We start from the raw sequence: 20,871 nt of genomic DNA, 5'->3' as shown, positions 1-20,871 counted from the left end.
AATCACAAAAAAAGATAGACTGAACAAAGATTAACTACATGCCACGTGGGTTTATTTTCTCCTTCCCCAAACCCCAAAAAGATCTCAGATTTTTGGAAAATAAATGACTTATCAAAGGAAGTAACTCATAAAAGAACTTATAAAAGACACTGAGGAAAAGGCAAACCATTTTGCCCACAGTCCAGGAACATTCAATCTCACACATCCCACCTCTACTACCCTGGTGTAGAAAAATGGAAACTACAAGATATGGAAACACAGACTTAGCTAACAAACAAACAGGGGGAAGAAAATAACTTCCTCAAACTGAAGGACTTGCTTCCAGAATGAAGGAGTCCCCAGAAAATCCAGTATAAACAATGAACAAAATCCACCCCAAGGCACATCATCATAAAAATTCAGAGACAAAGATTCTAAAAGTTTCCATAATTATAAAAACAAGTCATGTACAGCAGAAAACAATGCAGAAGGGGGAAAAAAGGCAAGGAACCTCTCAGTAGCAAAACTGAATGCTGTGAAACAAAGTCTTCAAAATTCTAAAAGAAAATTATGCTGCAACGTAAAATTCTATACCCAACCAAACTACTAATCATGTCTGACAGTAAAATAAAGACACTTCAACCCTCCCTAAGATCTTTTTCATATAATGAGGAAGTTAAACCAGAAAAAAAGACGATGAGTTGGGATTCACATATAAGGAAAAGAGAAAAGCTATCCAACCTCCAAGGATATCAAATCTGTGACTTTCTTCTAGAACACATGAGAACACCACAGCATAACTCTGAATGAAAATGGCAGTAGCAGTTAAACAAATAGGAAATAATACCAGAGGAAGCAATGAGAAGCAAGTATTCTTATATTATACACCTACTACACTTCAACTAAAAAAAAAAAAAAAAGGAGCAAGTATTCCTTGAGCAAAGATGCCATTGAGATTAGAGGGAACCCCCATGACAATGGCTCTTAGTCTTCAGATGACAGTCCCTACATTACACCAGGATCAAATGACTGCCAACTGTTGCACATTCATCTCTCAAGTTATGCTCACATGCACTATAAACAGTGTCACTTTGAAGATAAGCAAAACCATATTATACAAAACTGCATGTGTACACACACACACACACACACATTTTCATCCAAGATAGGGTTTAACTGTATTACTTTATAATTAGGCTTCACTTAAAAAGCCAACAATAGGGGCTTCCCTGGTGGCGCAGTGGTTGAGAGCCCGCCTGCCGGTGCAGGGGACACGGGTTCGAGCCCTGGTCTGGGAGGATCCCACATGCCGCGGAGCGGCTGGGCCCATGAGCCACAACTGCTGAGCCTGCGCGTCTAGAGCCTGTGCTTAGCAAAGCGAGAGGCCGCGACAGTGAGAGGACCGCACACCGCGATGAAGAGTGGCCCCCGCTCGCCACAACTAGAGAAAGCCCGCGCACAGAAACGAAACGAAGACCCAACACAGCCAAAAATAAATTAATTAATTAAAAAAAAACAAATGAATTAAGAAGATAAGTGACTTAAGAAAATAAAATTAAGGAAAAAAAAAAAAAAAAAAGCCAACAATAAAATGAGTGTGTAGGGCTTCCCTGGCGGTGCAGTGGTTGAGAGTCCACACTTCCACTGCAGGGGGCGCAGGTTCAATCCCTGGTTGGAGAACTAACATCCCACATGCAGTGTGGTGAAGCCAAAAAATAAAATAAAATAAAATAAATTCTAAACCATGTTATTAATTAAAAAGTAATTTATAATGAAATATTTATTTCATTACGTAAACGTTTAGACATAACTACTTAAGAAGAGCAAATAAAACAGTCACATATTTGCATCTATATATAATAAATAAGTTTGGATCTAAGAGGAAAAAGATCACAAGTCATTCTCTATAAGTACCAAAAAAATGAAACAGGAGAGGTATAAGAGAACCCTAGAATAAAAATTAGTATTGAGATAAGTGATTACAGATAAAAATTAAATTGAATATGAAAGAGAAAGATAGAAATAAGCTTAAATGAAATAAAGATTAAAATGTCAAGACAAATTACATACTGTTGAAACAGAGAAAATTATGAAATGTGGTTATTAGTACAACTGACCTGGGTCTTATTTCTAAGTGTAGTGTCAAAATAATTACCTATACTAAGGTTGTTACACTGCGGTTACAACCTATCCCAGAAAACCTACCACACTGTCAAGGAATTAAGTCTCTAGTAGTTTAAAATACTACAATAAAGACTATATCCCCCCAAAATATTGCCAGTGGAGTGGGTAAAGAAATTTAAGAAGTTACAGAGAATTTGTATAATAGATTGCTTATTGGAGATGGTACCAGAGTAATAGCGGTACAACATAAAAATATAACATAAAAATAAATCATTTTAAAATATATTTTTAGGGCTTCCCTGGTGGCGCAGTGGTTGAGAGCCCGCCTGCCGATGCAGGGGACACGGGTTCGTGCCCCGGTCCGGGAAGATCCCACATGCCGTGGAGCGGCTGGGCCCGTGAGCCATGGCCGTTTGAGCCTGCGCGTCCGGAGCCTGTGCTCCGCAACGGGAGAGGCCACAACAGCGCGAGGCCCACATACGAAAAAAAAAAAATATATATATATATATATATTTTTTTTTAACAATGCATTTATTATCATTCTAAAAACAAAATTTTAATATTTAGGATGGCAATCATGAAATATCTTAAACAATCCTCATTAACTAATAAAATTCAATTAATTTAATTTAGATCCATTAATTTAAAATTTAGTTTGTTATTAAAAGAGTCTTAAATATCCTGTTACATATTTGCAACCAGTGTAACAGAGCTTCCAGTAAACTGCATTGCTGAACTGAAAACTTTTCACCTAAATACCTAGTTAGAAATGCTATAAATCAGGAAGTGGAAGAATGTGTGAAGTAAATACAATTTTGAGAGAATTTCTTTATTCTACTTAAGATTCCCCTCAACACAAACTTCCCCTAAAGTATCAGATGGCTCATGTAACATCTTACAAACAACTATCAGTAATATTACATACTGAAGTATTACCGCTTTATCTTTGAAGAGAGTTTAAGCAAGCAGACATTCAAAAGTTATGTGGTTCTCAGGACAATTTTCTGTAGTCTGAGACCGTCCCACGCACTGCAGGACACCTAGCATCCCTGATCCCCACCCATCAAATGCCAGAAACACTCCTTATAATTATTGTGACCAGCTAAAGTACTCCTCCTTAATTTCCCAAATTCCCCTCATAGGGCTTTACCACCCTTGTTTGGAAATCATACTCTAGAAGTCTTATAGAAAGAAGCATGCTATGGTGCAGAACTATATGAAAAAATGTGTTTCAAAAACAGAAAGAGGGCCTCCCTGGTGGCGCAGTGGTTGAGAGTCCGCCTGCCGATGCAGGGGATGCGGGTTCGTGCCCCGGTCTGGGAGGATCCCATATGCCGCGGAGCGGCTGGGCCCGTGAGCCATGGCCGCTGGGCCTGCGCGTCCGGAGCCTGTGCTCCGCAACGGGAGAGGCCACAACAGTGAGAGGCCCGCATACCGCAAAAAGAAAAAAAAAAAAAAAAAAACAGAAAGAAACACTTTTATCAATTATACTAAAAATTATAACTTGCAGTTTTATCCTCTTCCAAACATTCTTTCTTCAGCCTATATTTTTTGGTATTGTGTACTGAGGCTAACTTAAAAAGATTTGTTAACCACTCTAGAACAGATGTATATTCTCTTTATATGTTTTTTAATAGAAAGCTTTCCTATATATGACCTTTTCAATACTCCAACTTTTACTTAGCTGAATTAAAGTCAAAAATAGAATCTAATCAATAGATTGTACATGTATAGGCATGCCATGCTTCTATAATTTCATTTGTGTGATTTTATTTACTGTTTTTGTTGTTGCTGTGTGGTTTGGGTTTAGTGTTTCATTGAGCAGCATCAATACTAAGGTGGTCAACACTAAGACACTGCGTTTAGTCAGGGCAGCATTCAGTATTATTAAAGACTGTTATGTGTCAGTATTACCTAGTGCCCTAAGAAATCCATGCAGTACAAGACTCCCCTTTTTTACTCTGTAAACTCTAAATTTAGTAAGGTTCTATTTAATTAGTACAGGATTCAAATACACTTTCATGCCAAATTTTGCAACCACACGGGAGGTAGGGGAAAGATATTTCAAACACTTACATGGGAACAACCTTAGGTTGCTGTCTTAAAATATCAGTGCAGGATGCAAACTACTTCACAGACTATCCACAAAACGGATGAGGTGTGAAAGAAATTCTGTGCTTAACGTGACCTTTGGCTATAGTTTTACTTGTCACAATTAAAAAGGAGGTACTCTAAGAGCCAACACATAAGCTATGTTATTACTCTTACAATTATAGTAGTATTTTGCCAAGTGCTTCATATACTGTGACAAACTCGAGGCAAAATATACAAAAGCTCTTACCTTTGTTACAAGGCCTAACAGGCCTTACTGAACAAAAAGAGTGCTGATATTATACATATGTATGGATAAAAGCTACTGCATAAGAATTTTTCTTTTTAATGTACATTCAAATACATATATGCCAGTGTGGTTACCTAGTTCAACTTAAAAAGTCATCTATTCTCTAAATGCAAAAAAACTTGATATTTAAATTTAATACCTAATTGTGACTTTCTTAAATACATGTTGAGAAGGAATTAAAAAAAAAAACTATACAAAAACTAAAAACCTTTAAGCAACTCTCTTCTACAGATTCCTATTTTCCCGCACAGAATTTCACCAAGGAAAAAGTTGTTTTCAAAAATGCTTTGGCAAACTGCCAACTTATCAATATAAATGACATGTAACATGATTTTTTAAGAAAAAAAAACTACTGGATCATCTAACATAAAATTATAAATTCTGAACATATAACAAATAGAATTAGTTTTCCGTACAATGTCAAATATACCATTTATCAAAAGATTTACAAAGCAAAACAAGTATTAAAAATCCTGTAATGTATGATATGAAGAAAAACTTTATAACTATATACTATATTATGACCAATTTTGCCATACTCATCTTTCTGTTCCCAATAGTAATACCTCCTCTTTATTTTCACCTTGAAAATAGGTTCCAAAAGCTGTAAAACATCAGAGTCACCCTTTATAAAAGTCATAAACACAAACTGCCTAGGTTGGCTAACAAAAACACATAAATACTGGCCATAAAAGAAGTTTGTTTTATCATAAAATATTTTTTTAAATATTGCATGTGAATTAAGATTGCTCTTAAATATGCATTATATACACTGTTAGGGACTACTCAATAGGAATCTGAGATGTTACTAGGGTGACCAGAGGTCCCAATTGGCCCAGGATGGTACTAGTTTACGCCTATTGTCCTGGCATTCATACAGATGCAATCATTTATGGCACTCACACCAACATCACCCAAGATTTGACCTAACAGAGCCCTGGAAATGGCCTTGGGCCTAAGAGTCAAAAGAAGTGATCTGAGCGTTAGACATCCACCAGGCAAACATTCAATCTCCCTGAGGCACAAATTCTTCTTCTGTATTTAATTCGGATCCACTATACAGGATTATAAGAAGAATCAAATCAGAAAATTCAAGAAGCTCAAGTACTACCTACTGTTTAAAAAAGATAACCAAATGAAACACAAACTGAATATACTTAGCAAGTTAAGTCTATCAGAGATATAAATAACTACAGTCTCTATAAACAAATAAACAAATGAAAACAACTCAGGTGAAAAACTACATTACAGAATTGTAATGTAGCATAATTACATTACAGATTTGTAATGTAATACAACAAATAAAACTACATAAAACTACATTAAAACAACAATAAAGCTACATTACAGAAATGTAATGGGCTAAGAAGGACCTTTGGGAGTCAGACTAAATGAGTCCCAATTCCAGCGCCATCATTTACTGTCAGCTGTGTGGCAATGAGCAAGTTACTAAGTCTCTGTTTCTTCATTCATAAAATGAAGATAATAACTGTACTTCTCTCACTGGAAAGAGTAACAAATAATCCACGTAAAAGATGATGTGAGCACTGTGCCTGCACATAATAAGTGCTCAGTAAATGCTAGCTACTATTATGACAATCTCCATCAACATCTCTTTTCAAAAACAAGTCCTAAGAAATTATTCAGGAGACAATTTCACATATGTGTGCATGTGTGTGTGTGCACATATGTGTATCTGTATCTTCCAATTAAAGATCACTTGGATGACACAGCTACATGTTACAGTGTGGGCTGGGTATATTACACAACTAGTATAGGAGATCTTATTCAACATTGGAGAAGGCAGCTACTTCCTCTGAAAGAAGTCCACAGTGGCATCCTGAAGCACACTTTAAAATAAAATTCCATATCTAACAATATCTGTGGTTGTTCATCTAGAGAACAGAAGAGTCACAGACATGTACAATAAACACATTTTTAAATCCATGTATATAAATCAAATGAAACCGCTTCCTTTAAGGCAAGCATATGAAGATACTAAAGCAATATCCCAATTAAACATTCATATAGTCAATATTTCAAAATAAGAAATTTGGGTTTACATATGCACAGTTTAAAATTCTATAGTGAGGGCTTCCCTGGTGGCGCAGTGGTTGAGAGTCCGCCTGCCGATGCAGGGGACACGGGTTTGTGCCCCGGTCAGGGAAGATCCCACATGCCGCGGAGCGGCTGGGCCTGTGAGCCATGGCCGCTGAGCCTGCGCGTCCAGAGCCTGTGCTCCGTAACGGGAGAGGCCACAACAGTGAGGGGCCCGCGTACAGCAAAAAAAAAAAAAAAAAATTCTATAGTGAAACCTGTCTACAGAGATCATTTTCCCTATATTTCAACAGCATATACTTCAACTTGAAATGTACAATGCTGCTTCTCTCTGAAATGTTAAAACTGTAAAGTACACAGTAATTCACTGCAAGCAAACACACGAGAAAGACTATGTTGTACATATGATACCCTTTAACCCAAACAATTACTTTAACTTATTCATTAAACCCATTCAAAAAGAGAACACTAATAACTTGTGCGACCTTACGAAACAGAGTCAGAACTAAGAAGAAATATTTTATTTGGTTAAAAATAGAAACTTCACATAAGAGAATTATTTATAAGAGAATTATAAGAGAATTATTAGGTAAAGACAGAGAAATTATAGCTGGCATTTATAAAAGACCCTTGTACGTTTTTAGCTCATTAAAATAAAGTGGTATAAAACTTTCCACAAGAGATATGGTATAAAATAAGTATGTCACTAAGACTGATATAAAAATCTATATAAACGTCATGCTGTTTTCCAAATACACATATAACAGGTATTTAAAAAAACAAAGGGCTACATCAGTCAAATTTATATCTCAAGAATCCAAATCTAAGTTGGACTTCATTTCTCTGAGCTTTCCTAAAAATGTTCCAGTAGTAAAATAGCTTTGCCACTAAAATAAAATAACTAAGACTCCATTATCTATTCTATAGCAAGTAAGAAATACCGACCTGCCCTTTAGAGATACCAAGGATAATGGGACTGAGGTTTATATGTTCTGTCTCAGTTTACAGGCTATAGGCTATATCATTAATTTGTAAGTGACTCTACAATAAGTATGCACACAGCAAACAAATATTCTATCACGGGTAACCCTAAACAGGTAAATTTAGAGCTAAACAAAGCATAACTGAAATTTTATCACTACCATAAATTACTTTTAAAAAAAATCCCTGGGCATTGCAATGCCTTTTGCCTTAGAGCTAATACTTTAATTTTAAAGAACCACAAAGAAAAAAATCAAAACTAGTCAGTAACAATGCAGCAACTAAAAGCAATAAACTCAAAATTAAGTTATAAATAATTTAAAGCATGTCATGAAGATGTATTAATAATTCATCAGATAAATAATTTACTAAATAATCAAATAAATAAATAATGAAATACATAAATAAATCAGCAAATAAATAATTCTGCAAAATAACCTAAACAATAAGTCACCCAAACAAATCACAAACCTACAAAACTACAATGATTCTTTGGATTCTGATAGTTTTAAATAAGCAAATGTACATAAACTAGATCAATCCTTGCTAGAATTAGAAATATTTTTCAATGCTATTTGTAAAATCCTCATCTCAGTACATAAGAATACATTTTCAATTTTTAAAAGACTGCATAGGATTAGTTCTTATAAATTATTAACATGATTATAATATATCCTCTTCTATATTTTCCATATAATAACTCTGCCTAACATATTTTCCCCCAAACAACTGGATACTTAAAATATTCTTAATTTACAGTTCTTTTTCAAAGCAATACTTACAGTACAATAGTGCTACAGTCTTTCTGATAGCTTTCCTATCTTCACCAAGTCTCTGGAAATTTTCTGCAAGGGACAGAACAGTTAGAATAACGTTAATTATTATAGACAGCATTTCATTCACTGGTGAACAATGCTTTATAACTCTACAAAGTAGCAATGGGAAGTGGAGGTTATTAGTTGTGAACTTTGTCAAGTTTTTAGAAGTCTTAAGTGGACTAAGCACAAGCTGATAGTGGCCTGGCTTCCTCTAATGGAGCTGTTACAATTGGAGGGATTTCAGATGTGAAGACAAAAACTTCGAAGGTCAAAGCGACTGGCTGACATCTAATGCTATCAACAATGTGAGAAGCTCACAGTCCTTGAAAGAACACAGGAGATCACTTAACTGTTACAATGTGAATGTGGTGACAACCTAATGGGAGCACCACAAAGAGACAAAACACAACTGATCTCATAAATCAGTCTTCATTTAACATTTATTTCAGGTTTTTATCCACCCACAGTATAGTACTGTTGAAGTCCATAAATAGCAGATCCTAAACTGTGATAGCCTTTCCCACAGAAATAAGAACTTTGTAATGAGTGTTTGACACTTTCAAGGGAATAAATCCAAACAGTATAGCACAACATCTGAAAAGAAGGAAACTAAAATTAAAATATTTTGATAATCTAGCTCAATGAATTCTCAAAGCAACTTAGGTAATATTTTACGTATTTCACAATCAAGGAAAATGAGGCTCAGCAAGAGTCTGTATGCTGCCTGTGGTCCCCAAGGGGCAGGAAGATTCTAACTTTTTCTACAGCACTTCACGCGAAGGGCCACTGAACTACAGACTCCTTCAATTTGAGCCCACCTTAAAAATACAGCAAATCCTAAAGCTTCGAAAATTGGTTAGAGCAATGGTTTTCAACTGGGGGTGATTTGCCTCCCAAGGGACATTTGACAATGTCTGGAAACATTTCTGGTTGTCACAACCAGAGAGTATTACTGGCATCTAGTAGGTAGAGATCAGGGATGCTGCTAAACATCCTACAATGCACAGGATAGTCTCCCACAACAAAAAATTATCTGCCCTAAAATGTTAATAGTGCTGAGGGTGGGAAACTCTGGGTTAGCATAAAAGGTCTTTCAGGGCTGTGCAGTTTTGCTGTTATAAAATAATACACATTTGGTTCAGGGATATAAAGTCTTTTTTTATGTGTGTGGAACACCCTGGATAAAAATGTGTATACTGTGGAGAACGGGTGTATGGGAACTCTTTGTACTTTCTGCTCAATTTTTCTATAAACCTAAAACTTCTCAAAAAACAGTCTAGTAACTTTTTAAATGGGTATCCTTCACTTCTTTCACTAAAGTTATGAATAACTGTCTTAGAATCAGTACCCCCCAAAATACGTCTAAAGTTATAAATAAAAAAATGTTTTAATTTCATTTGTCAAAATTCTTCCAATAAAGTTAATGAGAGCATTAAAAGTCACATTTATGAGCTAACTCTGTCTAAATGACTAGCCAAGATATCTAATATTACAAATTCATAGGGCTTTAAGAGATTATTTTGATACACTACAATTAATGATCTTCAATAGTTAGGGATTTCTTTTGCCTAAAAGCTGTCATACATTTTCTGAAATAGTTGTGATAATTATTAAAATCATTTGAGAACAAAATTCGGCAATATAATTATCAAAGAACTCCAGAAAATACATATCAAGTATTTCCCTTTCAATACCAATTGATCTCTCTCCAGTCTCAAAGTAGATTTTGGTTTTCAACATGGATCTAGAATCTACCATGACACAATGCATGTTTCCTTATATTGGACCCATCACATTACTGCACAGAGCATCAAAAAATGGCATCCTTTATCAGCTAGGGTTAGGTCATATCCTTCCCAAGACAAAAAATTTTTTTAATAATTATAATGACTTAAGAGGAAAAAAACAAAGGGAGAGAATTTCTCCCATGTAAATGTCTAGAAGTAGACAATCAAAGGCTGATGTGGCTGCTTCAAATATTAGGAATCCAAGTTCCTTCCATCTTTTTGCTCTACCACATACTGTTCTATTAAAAGTCACCTCACACTCCAAGAAGGCTATGGGGAGCAGCAAGAAGGAAGGGAAAGAAAGGCCCATCTCACTCTCTTCTAATGCTCATATTTCAGCTTACAGCTTAGCAACCATAACCTAGTCCTTTGGTCACACCTAACCACTTGAGGGGATAGGAAACTCAGTCTCCAAATTTGGTAATACTGCCCACATATAAAATTGGGATTCTTTTTATTAAGGAAGACAGGGAGAACGATTTTGTGGAGCGAATTATGAGAGGCAGACTATGGTGGAGGTAACAACTCTTCAAAGAAAATGGGAGATGTACTCAAAATTTTCATTAGAGTGGTTCACTGGGAGATTAGGATTGACATATATACACTACCATGTGTAAAATAGACAGCTAATGGGAACGTGCTATAAAGCACAGGAAGCTCAGCTCTGTGATGACCTAGATGGGTGGGGTGGGGGTGTGGGTGGGAGGGAGGTCCAAGAGGGAGGGAATATTTATATCTATACATATAGCTGATTCACAACATTGTAAAGCAATTATACTCCAATAAAAAAATTTTTTAAAAAAAGACCTGGAAAAAAAAACCTTTGTGTATATGTATGCTCATGTGTATATGTGTGTGTATATATATTTATGGAAGAAAATCTAAATGTTTAATAATAGGTGTATGGTTAAATAAATTTGGGGATAATCTCAGAACAGAATGCTATGTAGACACTAAATATCACTTCAAAAAATTTTTACACCTGGTGGCGCAGTGGTTGAGAGTCCGCCTGCCGATGCAGGGGACACGGGTTTGTGCCCCGGTCTGGGAAGATCCTACATGCCACGGAGCGGCTGGGCCTGTGAGCCATGGCCGCTGAGCCTGCGCGTCCGGAGCCTGGGCTCCTCCACAATGGGAGAGGCCACAACAGTGAGAGGCCCGCAAAACGCAAAAAAAAAAAAAAAAAAAAAATTTTACAGATATGGAAGAATGTTCATAATATTATATGAAAAAGAATAGGCTATAACACATTTCATATAAAATAATCCTTATTTTAAATAAATATACATACTTACAAACATACACATATACACAAAGTATACACTGATATCTATATACAGGCACATTTTATATCTGTATCTAGAGAGAAACTGAGACCATATAAAAATCAAGAGAACAGAATTAAATGATAATAGTGGTTTAGGCTTTGGGAAGCAACTTTCATTGCTTTCTAATTCTTCTACAATGAAAACATATTATGCTTATGATTTTTTTCATGAAGATTTTGGCCTAGATGAGGAAAAGCACCCTTATAAAGGTAATTAGATTCAAGCTTTAATTTATTTTGTTACTTGGAACTTGGTGATAATTTTAAAAAAGGGGGGGTGGATGTATAGCTGCGCTGTATCTTTCCCAACTGGGGCAAAATATACATGCTCCTCCTGAGTTGATAGTAAGAAGCTAACCTCTCTATGCCCAACTTGTTTTCAACTTACTAACATTCACATATCACAGTTATCAGCTTTACACAACTCACTCCTAACCATCCATCATTCCTAACAATTTACCCTGACATATTTATTACTTTGCTCATCTCATTCCGTAGAACTAATCATTCGTACTTCATGCTTCTACAAATCCTTCCATTTTCTATATTTCTGACTCTATTTTTCTTAATGCTACTCTACTGCACATTTTTCTGGTTACTTATATAATGGATCTATCTAACAGAAATTACATCTTTCTTATATCTTTGTAGCTATCTTGCACTGTCTTGAATTTTCTAGAGTTATTACTGAGTATACACACTATTGTTACATTGGTATTAATTCTATTATCTGCAAGTCTCAACGTTACCATTAGTAAAGTCTCAATATAGAATGCCTCAAAGTTCTCCACATTTTCTAGAATGATTCAATTTCCTAAACCCCCATTACTACCATATAAAAAAGTGAGAAAATAAGGAAAAAGCAAGAAATTGATATATTTAAAACTACTAACAAGTATATGGGGTTGACCAAAATTGCAAACAAATAAAAAGGTAAAATACATGGTCCCCACCCCCTAGAACGTGAGGGAAATAAGAAAGACACAGACACAAATACACAAACACACACACACAGAGGGCGGTGAGGGAGAGAGAGAAAGAAATTCACAACCAAATGTAATAGGGACAAGTGTACAATCCAGACAACATGTACTACAGAAAATCCAGAAGGTAAAAGCCACAGGCAGGAATCATCAAAGAAGGCTCTTCAACTGAGGCCAAGTTCATATAGAGCTAGAACGGTGGTGGAGATGGTGCCCCCAAAGGACATTTGGCAACATCTGGAAACACTTTTAACTGTTAGAAAATGGGAGGTATATCTGTACCTGGTGAGTAGAGGCCAGGGAAGCTGCTAACATCCTACAATGCACAAGACAGTCCCCCACAAAAATGAATTATCCAGCCGAAAATGTCAACAGTGCTAGAGGCAGCGGCTGGAGTCAAAAGGAGAGATAGCATTTAAACAGGATAGAATGACACGAGTGAAAGAATGGCAGCTACAACACACGATGTCTTTAATAAACCATAATATCACCAGTGAAGGAACAATGGGAAACCAAGGAGAAAACATAACTGGGTATAGATTGTAATGGGTCTGTACAAGAAGTCTGATGGACCAAAGAGATAAAATAGTTTAACAAAAATACAAGAGAGCACAGGCAAAAATAGCAACATACTTCATAAGACTAAACTGTAGACAGATGGGGATACTGATTTCCAGCAATATGGCAGACTAGATACCTTGATACTACTAGATATAACTTTTTAAAGTTAGTGGGAAAATCTGTTTTAATGAATTGCTTAGCTAGCAAGAAAGTACCATATCCACATAAGCTATAAACACAATGAAAGTAGAATAAGCAAACCTAGGAAACCAGCTTTCATTCTGAGAGTATGTACCTAAAACTGTTGAAACTGATCTTACATCTTAATGTCTACACGAGGCTCAGGAGACGGACCCTAAAAAGTCTATCAAAAGCACCATCCCGGGCTTCCCTGGTGGCACAGTGGTTGAGAGTCCGCCTGCTGATGCAGGGGACACGGGTTCGTGCCCCGGTCCGAGAAGATCCCACATGCCACGGAGCAGCTGGGCCCGTGAGCCATGGCTGTTGAGCCTGTGCGTCCGGAGCCTGTGCTCCACAATGGGAGAGGCCACAACAGTGAGAGGCCCACATACCACACACACACAAAAAAAGCACCATCCCTAACTGCTGGCAACCACTAATCTATGTGCCATCTCTATAATTTTGTCATTTCAAGCATGTTTTATCAATTCTCTTGACACTGTAATCACAAAGGGGAAACTTCACAAAGGTTCTCAGACTAAATTCACACCACTTGCATAATCCAATAAATCTCATGTGAAGATCTATTTAAAGTGCTCTTAAACTGTCAGTATCCCTAGGCACCTGGGGGAAGCATAGGTAAATTCTCAGTGAAAGAAAATAACTTCAATCCAGGCCTCAAAGAATCCAACAACTTTCCAAAAATCTCTACTCAATTAAAAGAAAAAAATCACAAAACAGACACAATGAATGAGGACCAACATAAACAAGAGATGGCAGAATTAGAGTACACATATTTCAATTATTGGAAAGATTATACAATAAGGATGTTTCAAGTAATAGAAACGCTGAAAATATGTTTGTGAATTAAATAAAACCTCAAGAAATAAAAAACATAGGTAAAATTTTTAATTCAGTGTAAAAGTTTAAACAGTAGAGTCAGTACAAACAGAGAACTAGTAAATGGAAAGACTTTTAAAACCTATCTAAAATGCAGTTCAGAAAGACAAAGGAAGAAAATAAAATATGTAAGAGAAGTTAAGAGATACAAAGAATAGAATAAGAAGGTCTAACAAAATATAAGCTTTTTTTAATATATACTTTTGAAACTATCTGATGAAGGACCATTTTTAAAATGGCCGATCTACTGCAGACAAAAACTTCTATAAAATACAGTAAACGTGAATTTCTTTTTGAAAAAATCATGTGCTTAGATGTCATGATATCAAGTTGCTACTAAAAGCTTCTAAATGTTTACTTTGAATTTGTCTTGGTTCATTACAGACCAATAACATCAGTTTGCAGACCAGTACTGACCTGAGGACCACACTTTGAGCAGCAACAATCTAAAACACAAACAGATCGAAATTAGAAAAGAATACAAAAGACAAAAGAGAGTGTAGATGATATTCAAATAGATGATGGTTGAAAATTTTCCATACTAAATGAAGATGCAGATGGACAATCCAAGATGCAAGAAAAAAACAACAGAAAGTAAAGATACAGGTAAACACCTGGATAACTCCTTATCAGTGTAGAGGCTACACCCACCACAATCACTGCAACACAATTCCAAACCAGCATTTTCTATCATTTTTTTAAAAATCTAAAAACTCAAGCTCTAGATGTACTCTAAATAAACAAAAATAGAGACAAGTGGACTTAGTAAAGAAAGTTAGACACCAAGTTTCAAGAGCTACTGATTTCCTCTCAGTGGAAACACTCTGTCCATACTGCCCAAATGGTATCTAGTTTATTAGTTATTTTTAATGTGTAACTGTATGAAAAAAAATCCCAAACTTTTATTAGCAGAGACTGAATATATTTTCAATTGTATTGAAATGAACAGGATTCCAATTCCATTAACTGTTCCTTTCAATGGGAAGTGAGCTACATAATACTTCAGCATACTTTACCTATTAAATCCTCTAATCATGACAGATTCTTTTATTTCTAAATGCAGTTCATTTAAAAGACCCTGCTCAGACATCTAGCAGAAATCAAACATAAATTCACACCTACGTGGCAAAACAGAAATTATGGCATCACGCCTCCTGAGAAAGAATCATAACTAACATCTGTATAAACGTTTGGTCACTTTTCAAATATTTGACACACATCTATTTGAAGCATCACAATACCCTTATGGGTTTTATAGAACAGATAATAATAATGGCTAAAAGCTTAGAAAGTGAAAGACCATGGATGGTGAACAGCATCAAAAATATACAAGAAAAAATATGTAAATTGAATGCAACAATACAAAAAGATATCCAAAATCCAATCAACGGCTGCCTCTTACCATCAGTCCCCATCACATGAAACTGAAAGGACAATCATTACTCATACATAGCAAATAAACTAAATGAAATGATGTATTAATCTATTTGATTCAGTGCCACCAAATTCAAACAATTTAGCAAGACATTTAACTGCTTATTGGATCTGAATAAGATTCATATGGTGCTACCTCTATGGGCTATGGGAAACAAATTTAAATAGAAAAAAGCTGGGCTGAGTGATTAAAACTTGATCAGGTAAAAGTAATAAAGGCTGAGCAAGGCAAAAATTGTCATCCATACTTAACAATGAATAATCAAAAGTTCAAGCCATTTTGAAAATCTCAGGGGCAAGGTCCAAATAAGAAATTCTTCCCCTGGAGCTTCCCTGGTGGAGCAGTGGTTAAGAATCTGCCTGCAAATGCAGGGGACACTGGTTCGAGCCCTGGTCCGGGAAGATCCCACATGCCGCGGAGCAACTAACTCCGTGCGCCACAACTACTGAGCCTGTGCTCTAGAGCCCGTGAACCACAACTGCTGAGCCCACACACCACAACTACTGAAGCCTGCACGCCTAGAGCTCATGCTCCGCAACAAGGGAAGCCACCGTAATGAGAAGCCCGCGCACCGCAACAGAGTGGCCCCCACTCGCCGCAACTAGAGAAAGCCCACGTGCAGCAACGAAGACCCAACACAGCCAAAAATATAAATAAATAAATAAATTTAAAAAACAAACATCCTTCTGCCCATCCTCATTCACTATGTCTGCTGACCTTAAATTTGAAAGAATATCTCTGGACCGTCCTTTAGGAAAAAAAAGAAAAAGAAATTCTTCCCCAAACTATTCCACAGCTATATTGATTCAAAGTTATTGCATGAGCAGATAAAAGACACGATATTTTGGGCCTCCCTGGTGGCGCAGTGGTTGAGAGTCCGCCTGCCGATGCAGGGGATACGGGTTCGTGCCCCGGTCTGGGAGGATCCCATATGCCGCGGAGTGGCTGGGCCCGTGAGCCACGGCCGCTGGGCCTGCGCGTCCGGAGCCTGTGCTCCGCAACGGGAGAGGCCACAACAGTGAGAGGCCCGCATACCGCAAAAGGAAAAAAAAAAAAAAAAAAAAAAAAAAAAAGACACGATATTTTAACTTGGTAATTCACAATAAAAATGGATTTAAGCTGGAAATTTACAGTGAAGTTTATTTTTTTTAATGCATTATTTCAGCCAGACACAAACATCAGGCTATGAGAATATTTAGCCTTATAATTTAAATTTTTGACAGCTCACACCAAGTTTAACCAACCACTAATCTGTTCCAATATAAAGAAGAAAAATTAAATATCCCACAGTGACTTTTGAGTTTTTATTTAAAGTTATTCATAACCACATTTGTTTGTATTCTCCTTAGCTGCTTCAAGTCTTCTTTGTGGAGAGAACAAAAGCAGGTTTTAAAAACATACCTACATACATACACACATCCGTGTATAGAAAATGCTCCCATAATTGTAAGCTTTTCACTGGTACTTCCTGATCTCTACTTAAAACATGAAAGTGAGTAAGTAAGCAAATTTTCAAGTAAGATAACACTAAAAATTAATGCACTTTCTTTAAGAATATATTTTTAAGTAAAGGCAAACTACAAAGATTTTTTATTTCATCCATAAAAACAAGTCACAAGCCAAAATTCATTATCATAAACATTTGCAAATAGCTAAAATTGGGAGGAAATAAAGGCTAGCAATTTACTTCTATATCTGTCAAAAGAGGACTTGAGCTTACTGCAGGGAAACGCTAATGACTGAAATAACTGATACCTAGAGATTAACATCCAAAGTCACAGAATCACAAATTTTCCCACTGAAATCCCCCTAATAAGTACCCTAATAGAAATGACCTCCCAATGGAGGTCTGGGAATGGAACCCAAAATTGTTAACAATAACCATTAATTTTCTTTGGCACTGAGTATTATTTTTAAATAATTGTGTTAATTATTTCCCATTACACAATATCCCACTAAAATTCAACTTGAAAAGAATGCACCATGTTTATACTACTTCTTCACATATCCAGCACTACAAAGGGGACAAAGGATCTTACCCTTCTGCTCAAACCAGAACCTCATACCTTTGTTAGAGGAGCACATATTTTATATCTGAAGGAAAGCTAATTCTAATAAGTTTCTAGGTTTAATCAGCTACTATTTTCCATGAGCACTGAATCCACCAAAGAATCAACTCTACCTTTACACACACACACAAACGAACACACATACACTATTAGTAAGCTGCTCTTTTAAAGCTTTTTGGATTATATCAAACTAAAAAGCTTCTGCACAGTGAAGGAAACCATCATAAAAACGAAAAGGCAACCTATCGAATGGGAGGAGACATTCCCAAATCATATTTCTGATAAGGGGATAATACCTAAAATATATAAAGAACTCATATAACAAAAACAAACAACCTGGGGAATTCCCTGGCGGTCCAGTGGTTAGGATTCCAAGTTTCCACTGTGGGGGGCACAGGTTTGATCCCTGGTCGGGAGATTAAGATGCCACATGCTGCGTGGCAAGGCCAAAAAAACAAAAAGCAAAAACAGAAAAAAACAAACAACCCGATTAACAAACGGGCAAAGGATCTGAATAGACATTTTTCTGAAGAAGACATATAGATGGCCAACAGGTGTGTGAAAAGGTTCAACATCACTGATTATTAGAGAAACGCAAACCAAAAGCTCAATGAGCTATCACCTCACACCTGTTACAATGGCTATTATCAAAAAAATAATAAATGTTGGAGAGGATGTGGAGAAAAGGAAACCCTCATACACTGTGGGACTATAAACTGGTGCAGCCACTATGGAAAACAGTATGTAGTTTCCTCAAAAAATTAAGAATAGAACTACCATATGAGCCAGCTATTTCTTTTCTGGGTATTTATCTGAAGAACAAGAAAACACTAATTCAGAAATATATGTGAACCCCTATGTTCACTGCAGCATTTTTTACAACAGCCAAGATATGAAAACAACCTAAATGTCCATCTACAGATGAATGGATAAAGAAGATGTCTCTCTCATCTCACACACACACACACACACACACACACACACACACACACTGGAATACTACTCAGCCATAAAAAATAATGAAATCCTGCCATTTGAGACAACATGGATGGACCTTAAGAGTATTGTGCTAAGTGAAATAAGTCAGAGGGAAAAAGACAAATGCCGTATGATTTTACTCATATGTGGAATCTTAAAAAAAGAAGTTAACAAAATAAAACAACAAACTCATTCATACAAAGATGAGTGGTTACCAGAAGGCGGTTGGGGGTAAGCAAAATAAACGAAGAGATTCAAACAGATGGTGATGGATGGTAAACCAGAATTGCAGTAGTGACCACTTTGTGGTGTATACAGATGTTGAATTACAATGCTGTACACCTGAAACCTACATAATAAAAAAAACTTTTTAACCAACATTTATTTCTTGAATACGCATCCTTAAAATGTATTACATATTATATTGTAGAAAAATAATGGGTAACCATGTGACAGACCAACTCTTTTTCAGCAATTAAGGAATAACTAGAAATAAATTGCAAGTATTAGCAAGAAAAATCAAATGGAGATAGTTCATGCCTTGTTTTCACCTAATTATGAAAAATATCTAGAAAGGTTATATGACTTATTTCAAATTCTATATAGTTAGGAGTCATAACTTCATAATTATACATTTGAGCTTAAATTATCTTAAGTTAAATATTCTGAATTAAAATTATCTTTATGATTTTTGTAATTAAGCTATTCTTATAATTTGTATAAAATCCTTTAACAAAAAAATTAGATCTAATCTAAAATTTTAAGAACTTCACTTTTTTAAATAAAGTCATTAATTTTCAGTCACCTTTTCATTGGATTGACATTTACATTTAAAGAGATAGAGATTATTATTTTTGCAACTAAGTCCTCTTTAACAAAGGTAAATAAAAATCATTAACTAAGGGTTATTTTAAGTTTTTAAATTTAAATTACTCAGTTTTCTAAACTTTGGAATAATTTTTGGTAAATGCTTTTTGTCTAAAAATTATGAACTTCTATATAATTATAAATGCAGTTTCAATCTAAGTTATTTAATTTGACATAATTTAAATTCAAAGATATCATGAATAGCTATTATAACTTATAATTACACTGTATTTGAGACACTTATTTTTATAACACTTTATGAAAAAAATTATAGGCCACGCACTATCTCCACTTTGTTTTACTGCCAATGTATTTTATCACATATGCAAATTGATCCTTGTGTTCTGAAAAGAATATACTGGCTATGACATTATATCCATTTTCTCTCTTCAATAACATTTATTCAAATTTTTATAGTTAAGTATAACTTACTCAGAAAATGTTAGTTAAGATTTTATCTTTTTTTTTTTTTTGGCTGTGCCAAGGCACGCAGGATCTTAGTTCCTGGACCAGGGATCAAATCCATGCCCCCTTCAGTGGAAGCACAGAGTCCTAACCACTGGACTGCCAGGGAATTCAGTTAAGATTTTAAAGTACATTTTATGGGTAAAGTTCCTAAAATCACTCAGACACCTAAATTCAATTTCTTGGATAGTTACTGAAAAGATTAAACTACTATAATCAAATACTTTTACAACAATTAAAAAAAATGCAACGAAATGTCTAAATAGGAGAAATATTTCATGTTCCTGCTCAAGGCCCAATTACTTCTATATATTTTAATACACAAAAATCAGGTAAAACAAAATAAACAGCTGTTGGGAGTTCTTTATGATGATGATAATTTTGTGAATTAAGCACAAACAGTGCTCAATGGTAGTCAATACGTCTTCTCCATAACTATACAAATAAACTAAATAAACAATGAATACATAAAAATAGTTACACTTCTCTCCATAAAAGGCCAAGTTTACTTCAAAATTATGATGCTTGGTTCACATTTCTTCAAGCTTTCAAGATCATACAAAGAGCTTTAAATAACTCACTTGAAGTATTTTAATTGATGTCATCACTTATAGAAGGTTCATAACTCTTGCACTTCTAAATTGCTGGTCTCTAAGTATAAAACTAGGCTAGAGATATACTTTGGACAGTAACGATGGGAAAAATATCTATTACCAAACTCCCTATCTGTAAAAGAATCTATTGAGCAAACTGATTCTGAAACTGGAATCAGAATGAAGCAAGATGGTGGACTATACATTCTAGCCTCCCCATCCCATAACAAATCCACAGAAATTAGACTGGATTTTGTAGTTCCTGATTTCCAGCGCCCTGAAAAGATCAACTGTAGTTCCTGCTCATCAGTTCTATGAGATACCTTTGTTGTCTTTTTTTTTTAACTGAGGCATAACTGACATGT

General features: G+C 35.6%; 1 protein-coding gene across 2 annotated transcripts in view; it reads right to left on the bottom strand.

Moving 5' to 3' along the window:
• Nucleotides 1–20,871, bottom strand: part of TBC1D5 (TBC1 domain family member 5) — a 563,684-nt gene that overhangs the window by 493,708 nt on the left and 49,105 nt on the right. For both annotated transcript variants that reach the window (XM_082625793.1, XM_082625794.1), the window contains exon 2: nucleotides 8,326–8,388. The gene's annotated coding sequence lies outside the window, so the exon portion shown is untranslated. The remainder of the gene's footprint in view (nucleotides 1–8,325; nucleotides 8,389–20,871) is intronic.

Source organism: Mesoplodon mirus (genome assembly GCF_964341445.2).
Source record: "Mesoplodon mirus genome assembly, chromosome: 6".
Classification (NCBI taxonomy): domain Eukaryota; kingdom Metazoa; phylum Chordata; class Mammalia; order Artiodactyla; family Ziphiidae; genus Mesoplodon; species Mesoplodon mirus.
The sequence above is the reverse complement of the archived record's forward strand: the minus strand, read 5'-3'. Positions and strand labels throughout refer to the sequence as shown.